At 42.6% G+C, this 6793-nt stretch overlaps 1 non-coding gene across 1 annotated transcript; it reads right to left on the bottom strand.

The window, feature by feature from the left end:
- Nucleotides 1–867: 867 nt before the first annotated feature.
- On the bottom strand, nucleotides 868–1004 carry LOC111758555 (small nucleolar RNA SNORA2/SNORA34 family). The gene has a single exon (XR_002792728.1). It is a non-coding gene; the product is annotated as a small nucleolar RNA SNORA2/SNORA34 family (small nucleolar RNA).
- Nucleotides 1005–6793: the final 5789 nt, after the last annotated feature.

Raw genomic sequence — 6793 nt, 5'->3', positions numbered from 1 at the left:
GTTACATTTCTGAGACCGGCTCTCAGGTCCTTCAGACATGCTACTGAGTTTTACAAAGGATCCATGTTTACTGTTAGAATGGCTGTTTGTGTTGAGTGTCCAGCAGATGACTGTGACATGCAGCAAAGGTTCACCATCACACTCAGCTACAAACCCATCAGCGGGCTAATCCAGTGGTGAGTACCCACAGCCATGCTGGATGACGTCAGGAGGTGGGAGTGTGTGACTGTAAATTTACTCCCAAAATGTTGTTTTAGCTCATTTTATTTAATCAGCATATTCCAGCCTTCTGGCCTCAGGGATTAGTTCAGAGACTGACAATTAATTCAATCAGTGACAAGGAATACAGGACCGTCCTAGAAGGAAGCATCATTTTTTTTCATTTCTTTTATTTTTTATTTTTATTTTAAAGAGGGTAAAATTAAACAGAACAAAATAGGACATAAGAAAGCAATGTAAGAGATATAAATTTCAAAGCTAGATGAGATCTTCACTATCGTATTGTCTCTCGTTTTCTTCCAAATAGTTGTCTATATCTTCACATACAAAGAATTCATACAAAACAACATAGTATAAAACTGATCTGAACAGAATGATGAAGGTGTTTTAGGTCTTCAAAAATCTGTCAATAGGAAAGTCACTAATGGCTGTTTTAGAGTCTTGTTCTCTTCAAAATAGCTGTCCATACTTTCATGTATACTGAAGTTCAACAAAACAAAACAGGCAAGGGGGAGGGATTACTTGGTTTCCCGGCGCTCCAGGTCCCAGCATGGCGCGGGTCCCAGTAAACGCCAGTGGCTCCCGTCCTGGGCCGCCACAGCTTACCACGCTCACAGCCACTCACGGGGGTTAGGGGAGGTAGCTTCAAGTTGTTTCTTTCTAATGAATTGACCATTTCACTGCCCAAGTTCTGAAATGGCCAACAGACCATAGAAAGACATCTCTTTAGGCTCCTGCTTGAAACCAGCAGTGTCAGGATGCTGCTGGCTTTGATTCAGGGCCAGAAGGAAGCATCTTGCTCTCTCATCCTCACAGGCTACTGTGAGGGACACCCTTTCCCCATGTAACACGGTGGGAGGATGTGAGCCGTTTTCACCACCATAAGCAGGGAATCCAGAGCTGCCTGGATGTGGGCAGAGTGGGACATCCAAGAACTGAACAGAGCAAAAGCAGAAGGAAGCCCGGGAGCCACTGAATCAGGCCTTATCTCAGCCAGACATGTCTCCAAGGTGTTTGTTCACATGAAATGATAGTTTTTTCGTGTGTGTGGTGCTGGTGCTAGGGACTGAACTCACGCTGAGTGTCTCACACATGAGGCCCAGGAAGCCTGGTCTGCCACCCATTCCCGGCACGGCCAAGTTGGTGGACTGGAAATGACATACTCTCTTCTCCAGTACTGTGGTCACACTAGCAGACACTCCCCCAGACCCCACTGACTCCCTTCTGGTTTGGTGTTTTTGCTTCCTTCCCTGTTCTGACTACCTTTATAGTCTAACAGATTTTTTCACTTGTTTAAGCCAGCAGTGTATTGGGCTTTCTGGTCCACGTGTTCCCTCAAAGGTGTGCAATAACATAATATGGAAGTAGTCATAGGAGTTACTTTTGGGGGGTGAGACTGAGAAAGAGGACGAGAGTGAGGGCTTCCTTCTTCCTTTATATACTTCTGGATTTGGGTTCTTATTTACTGTGGACATGGATTAATTCTGTACTTGGAAAGCAAAATTCTCTATGTATGTAGCTTAATGGCAAAGCAATTACCTAGCAGCACAAAGCCCTGATAAATCCCCAGTAACAGGGGGGAAATGATAAGTTTAAATTCAGGCTAGGCATGTAGCTCAGTGGCAGAGCACTTGTGTGCAGGCCCTGGGTTCAATTACCAGAACCCACAATATATAAAATAAAATAAATAACTAAAGAGCTGGGAAAGAGTACTCGACACATACCCCATGTGTCCCCCAACTCTCATAATTACACTTGACTCAAAGGAACAGCATGTAGAAGTGTGTGTGGCACTCACACGTGTCCGAAATACATTTGATGAAAGAATAAAGAATCTAGAAAACACATTGAAAGAAAATGGCTGCAAGCTTTGCCCTCAGTGCTGCAAGAACTTACTTTCCTTTTCTCTTTTTTTTCCTACTTCTTTTCCTTCTTCTTTTTCTTCCTTTTTTCTTAAGTCAGGTGCAGTGACATATGCCTCTAATCCCTGCCACTCTGTAGGCTGAGGCAAAGGATGGAGAGCTCAAGGCCAGCCTGAGAAACTCAGTGAGACTCTACCCTCCCCACCAGAAAAATAGAGCCCATGGTTTAGGGATTAAGATCCATGGTAGAGTGCTTGGCTACATGTGCAAGGTCTTCGGGTCTGTCTCTGTCACTAGGAGGAAACACACACACACATGCACATACACACAGAATGCAGCAAAGGAATTAGAGTAAGCCACCTTCTAAGAGTAACACTAGGGGGCTGGGGATTTAGCTCAGCGGCATAAGTACCTGCCTTGCAAGCAGGCAGTCATGAGTTCGATCCCCAGTACCGATAAAAATGAAAAAAAGACCAAAAAAAAAAAAAAAAAAAAGGTAACACTGGGAACCACAGTTACAACCACACAAAATCATGGTGGGCAGGAAGATATAATTTCACCCACATCATGAGGCCATAAGAGGTGATTTCAGGTTGAAAAGAATCACCACTCTAAGGCTAGGAAGTAAGAAAGGGGGCCCATGCAAGAAAAGCACAGATTGACAATGAGGGGAACCATGAGCTTGGGCTCGTGGCCTGCAGTCTTTCCTCTCCCCTTAAACTCTGGCTGCTCTGTTCCTTACTGAAAGGTGCTCAGGTTAGGGTGAGGCAAAAACAGAGGATGACACATACGGTCAACTGATGATTTACCATAAGCATGCCTGAAAGGAACCTTTGGGCCAGTCAGGCAGTAGATAAAGTCTTTTCTCAAGCGGACAAACCTCCTTGAGTTAGGGCACTACTTGGTGAACAGGGGCTTCAGAGCCAATGGATTTGGAGGCTGAGCAGTGGCATTTTTCCTCAACTCTGGAACCTAGTCTGCCATTCATTCCTGGTTTCAGGAGGTTATGACCAGGTTGATGGACTGGAAATGACACTCTCTCCGGTAGCACTAAGAGAAACCCTCCTCTCCAACGCCTTTCTGGCTTGGTATTTTTACTTTCTCCCCTGTTCTGACTACCTTTATAATCTTCGACTTGTTTTACTCTACGGTTATTTTAAATGGGCCTGGCCCTAATTGCTTTGGATAAGCAGTGTGTAGTTGTCTGTCTACCAGACCAGGCAATGACACCAATTTGCTGATAGTTGTGTGATGTTAAGAACCCCACTGCCTCCATATATGGATACACATAGAGATGTGTTGTCCAGGAAGAAAAGACTTGCTGCCCTAGTGATGACATCTAACTCTCAGGTACTTTAGCATCTGGCTAAGTCCTGGACAGATCCCTTGCCCAAGGTCACACCCTTCCCAGGTGACCTATATCCAATGACTATAGCAAGGCTATTAAGAACTGGCCATTGTAACCCAATGTAGGATAACTCCAATGGTCTATTTTAGCTTCCAGTGCCTGAGTGGTAGATTGATATTGCTGTGAGGTCCACACTAGAGCTCAGTTTCTTCAGTCTCCCTCCTGGCACAGTTGACAATCCCAGGGACACTCACTAAGCAACATCCTGCATGCTAATCTCCATCTGAATCTGCTTCTTTTTTTTTTTTTTTTTTTTTTTTTTTTTGTCTTTTTCCTTTTTATCGGTACCAGGGATCGAACTCACGACCGCCTGCTTGCAAGGCAGGTACTTATGCCGCTGAGCTAAATCCCCAGCCCCCTGAATCTGCTTCTTAAAGAATCCAATCAGCAATAGCCTTATCTAGAAGTGGCTTAAGAGAGCAGGTAATGAAATCATGTTTAGAAGCTCAGTCTCTTACCATCCAGCTGTCAATGGAGACTTGCTGTGAGATGGTGGTGTAATGGAATATTTCATTGTTGATATTCAGGAAGAGTATGCTAGGGGGAGGAAATGGGTGATCCTGGTGGGACGTATCACATATTTGAAAAATATGGGCCATAGTATTGATAAGGATAGTGAAAAAATACAGGAGTGATAGTAAAAAAAAAACAGTAGAATTGAATAGCTGCTATAGTATGAAAGACAGAGGGCCTCCCTTCTTGCACAAAAAGAATTTTCAATATATAATCTGACAGGAAGGGAACCTGAGGTCAGAGACAATCATCAGGAGAGCCTGAGCTCAAGTAAAATTAAACTCCCAGGCCTGGCAGATGTCTTAAGTCAAGGCCAAGACCTCAGCTGGGAAAAACTGGGATGACAACATATAAGATAGGAATACTTGGCTAATGCTCTGAAGATCTTGATTCCCAGATTCTCTTGAACTTTCTGAACCTGCATTCCTGGCCTGCCAACTACCACCCCCCTCTTTGTTTCTTTTTGTTGTTACTGTTGCAAGGCTAGGGATGGAACCAGGGTTTTAGGCATGTGCTCTACCACTAAGCTACACACTGAACCTCCCTTTCCTGTAGACTGTACAGAGGCCTGTCTCCTGTGAGCCTGTATGAGCCTCCACCTCTGCCCCTGCTCAAATCTATCCTTGCCTCCTGCCACCAGGCTTATAACCAGGGTTAGGTCACTACATAATCCAGTGAATGACATATTGAACCCAATAAAGAAAGAAGGGACTACATTCAGAAGAGTTTCAAGAACTAGTAAATCCTGTAATGGCAGGAGCTGGGAGAACTGCACTCTGAGGGTGCTTGGTTAAGAAGACCACATCACAAAATAAGGGGATAAGGAAGAGTTTATTGAGTGGGGAGCACTTTCCTAAGATACAAGATCCTGCTAAGGAGTCCATAGATTTACTTCTACTCAATGGATCTTTTTTTTTTTTTGTCTTTTTTTTTCCGTTTCGTGTTTATCGGTACCAGGGATCGAACTCACGACTGTCTGATTGCAAGGTAGGCGCTTATGCTGCTGCTGAGCTAAATCCCCGGCCCCTTACTCAATGGATCTTAAAAGGATTAAAAAAAAAAAAACAAAAAACCTCTATCGCACACATGAAGTTTAAAACAAAACACAAAAGCCAGAACTACCAACACAGATGGTTTAGGAATGAGTTTTAAAAGCTCAGAGAAATTGAGTGGAGTGACACACATCTTAATCCCAGCTACTCCAGAGGTTGAGGCAGGGCAAATGCTAAGTCTGAGGCCAGTTTAAGTGACTTAGCAAGGTCCTGTCTCAAAATAAAAAATAAAAAAGATTGAGCCAGGATTGGTGGCACATACCTGTAATCCTAGCATTCCAGGAGGCTGAGGCAGGAGAAATGTTAAGTGTGAGCCCAACCTGGGCAACTTAGAGACTTAGTAAGAAATCTCAAAATTAAAAAGTAAGCTGAGAAAATTGACTCTCTATGAGGTAGGCTGATATCTCTTACCATGTAATAAAATAAAATAAAAATGGATCAAAGATCTAAATATTCAAACAGAAACAGTCTGGTAGGAGATCAAATAGGCAAAGCTCTCAATGACATTAGGCATTGGCGAGGACTTTCTGAATAGAATCCAACTGCATGATAAATAACATTAAAGTCAACAAATGGGATTTTAACAAATTAAAAAGCTTCTGTCCAGTAAAGAAAATAACCAGCAGAGTTAAGAGATGACCTACAAAATGGGGAAAAAGTTTTTTTGTCAGCCATTTCTGACAGAGGACCAACATCTGGAATATATAAAGAACGAAAAAAAAATTAGAGCCCCAAAATAAAAAACCCAATCAAAAATGGACAATGGAAATGAAGACACTCCTCAGAAGTAGTAAAATTAAATACATGAAAAAAATGTTCAATATAGCTGATCACTAGAGAATTAAAACAACATTGAGGTTCCATCTCATTCCAGAAAGAACTGCCATGATCAATAAATCAAATAATAACAAATGCTAATGAGGTTGTGTAGGGAAAAGGAAATTTTTACACTGTTGGCAGGAGTGTAAATTAGCATGCAACCACTATAAAAATTGGTATGGAGAATCCTCTAAAACTAAAAATAGAAATTTCATTTTACCCCTGTGTATGGTGGCCCATGCCTCTAATCCCAACACTCAGGAGCCTGAGGCTGGAGGGTAGCTGCAAATTCATGGTCTGCCCAGGCTACAAAGTAAGTTCAAGGCCAGCATGAACTGCATAGAGAAATCTTGTTTCAAAAAGAAAAAAGAAACAATTTCACTTAGCAATTCCCCTTCTAGATTATCTTTCCAAAAGATATTAAGATATTAAAAACTAGGGGCTGGGGATTTAGCTCAGTGGCATAAGCGCCTGCCTTGCAAGCAGGCAGTCGTGAGTTTGATCCCTGGTACCGATAAAAATGAAAAAAGACCAAAAAAAAAAAAAGATATTAAAAACTTAAAGATTGGGACTGGTGGATATAGCTCACTTGCCTAGCATGTACAAAGGCCTGGGTCCAATGACCAGCACCATAAAAAAAGGGTAAATTTTAGCCGGCTGTGGTGGCTCATGCCTGTAATCCCAGCACTCGGGAGGCAGGAAGATCATTGTGAGTTCCAGACCAGCCTGGGCTACAAAGTGAGCTCAAGGCCTGTCCAAACTGCATAGAGAGACCCTGTCTCAAAAAAAAAAAAAAAAAAAGTAAATTTTTTTAAAAGTTAAAGGCATCATATTACAGTGATACTGGCATACATGTTTACAGCAGCACATCTCATAATAGCTAAATCTTGGAAGCAGCCCAAATGTCCATCAACAGGTGA

Source organism: Cavia porcellus, unplaced genomic scaffold (genome assembly GCF_034190915.1).
Source record: "Cavia porcellus strain 051 isolate PalLab524CR breed Dunkin Hartley unplaced genomic scaffold, mCavPor4.1 scaffold_6, whole genome shotgun sequence".
Classification (NCBI taxonomy): Eukaryota; Metazoa; Chordata; class Mammalia; order Rodentia; family Caviidae; genus Cavia; species Cavia porcellus.
The sequence above is the reverse complement of the archived record's forward strand: the minus strand, read 5'-3'. Positions and strand labels throughout refer to the sequence as shown.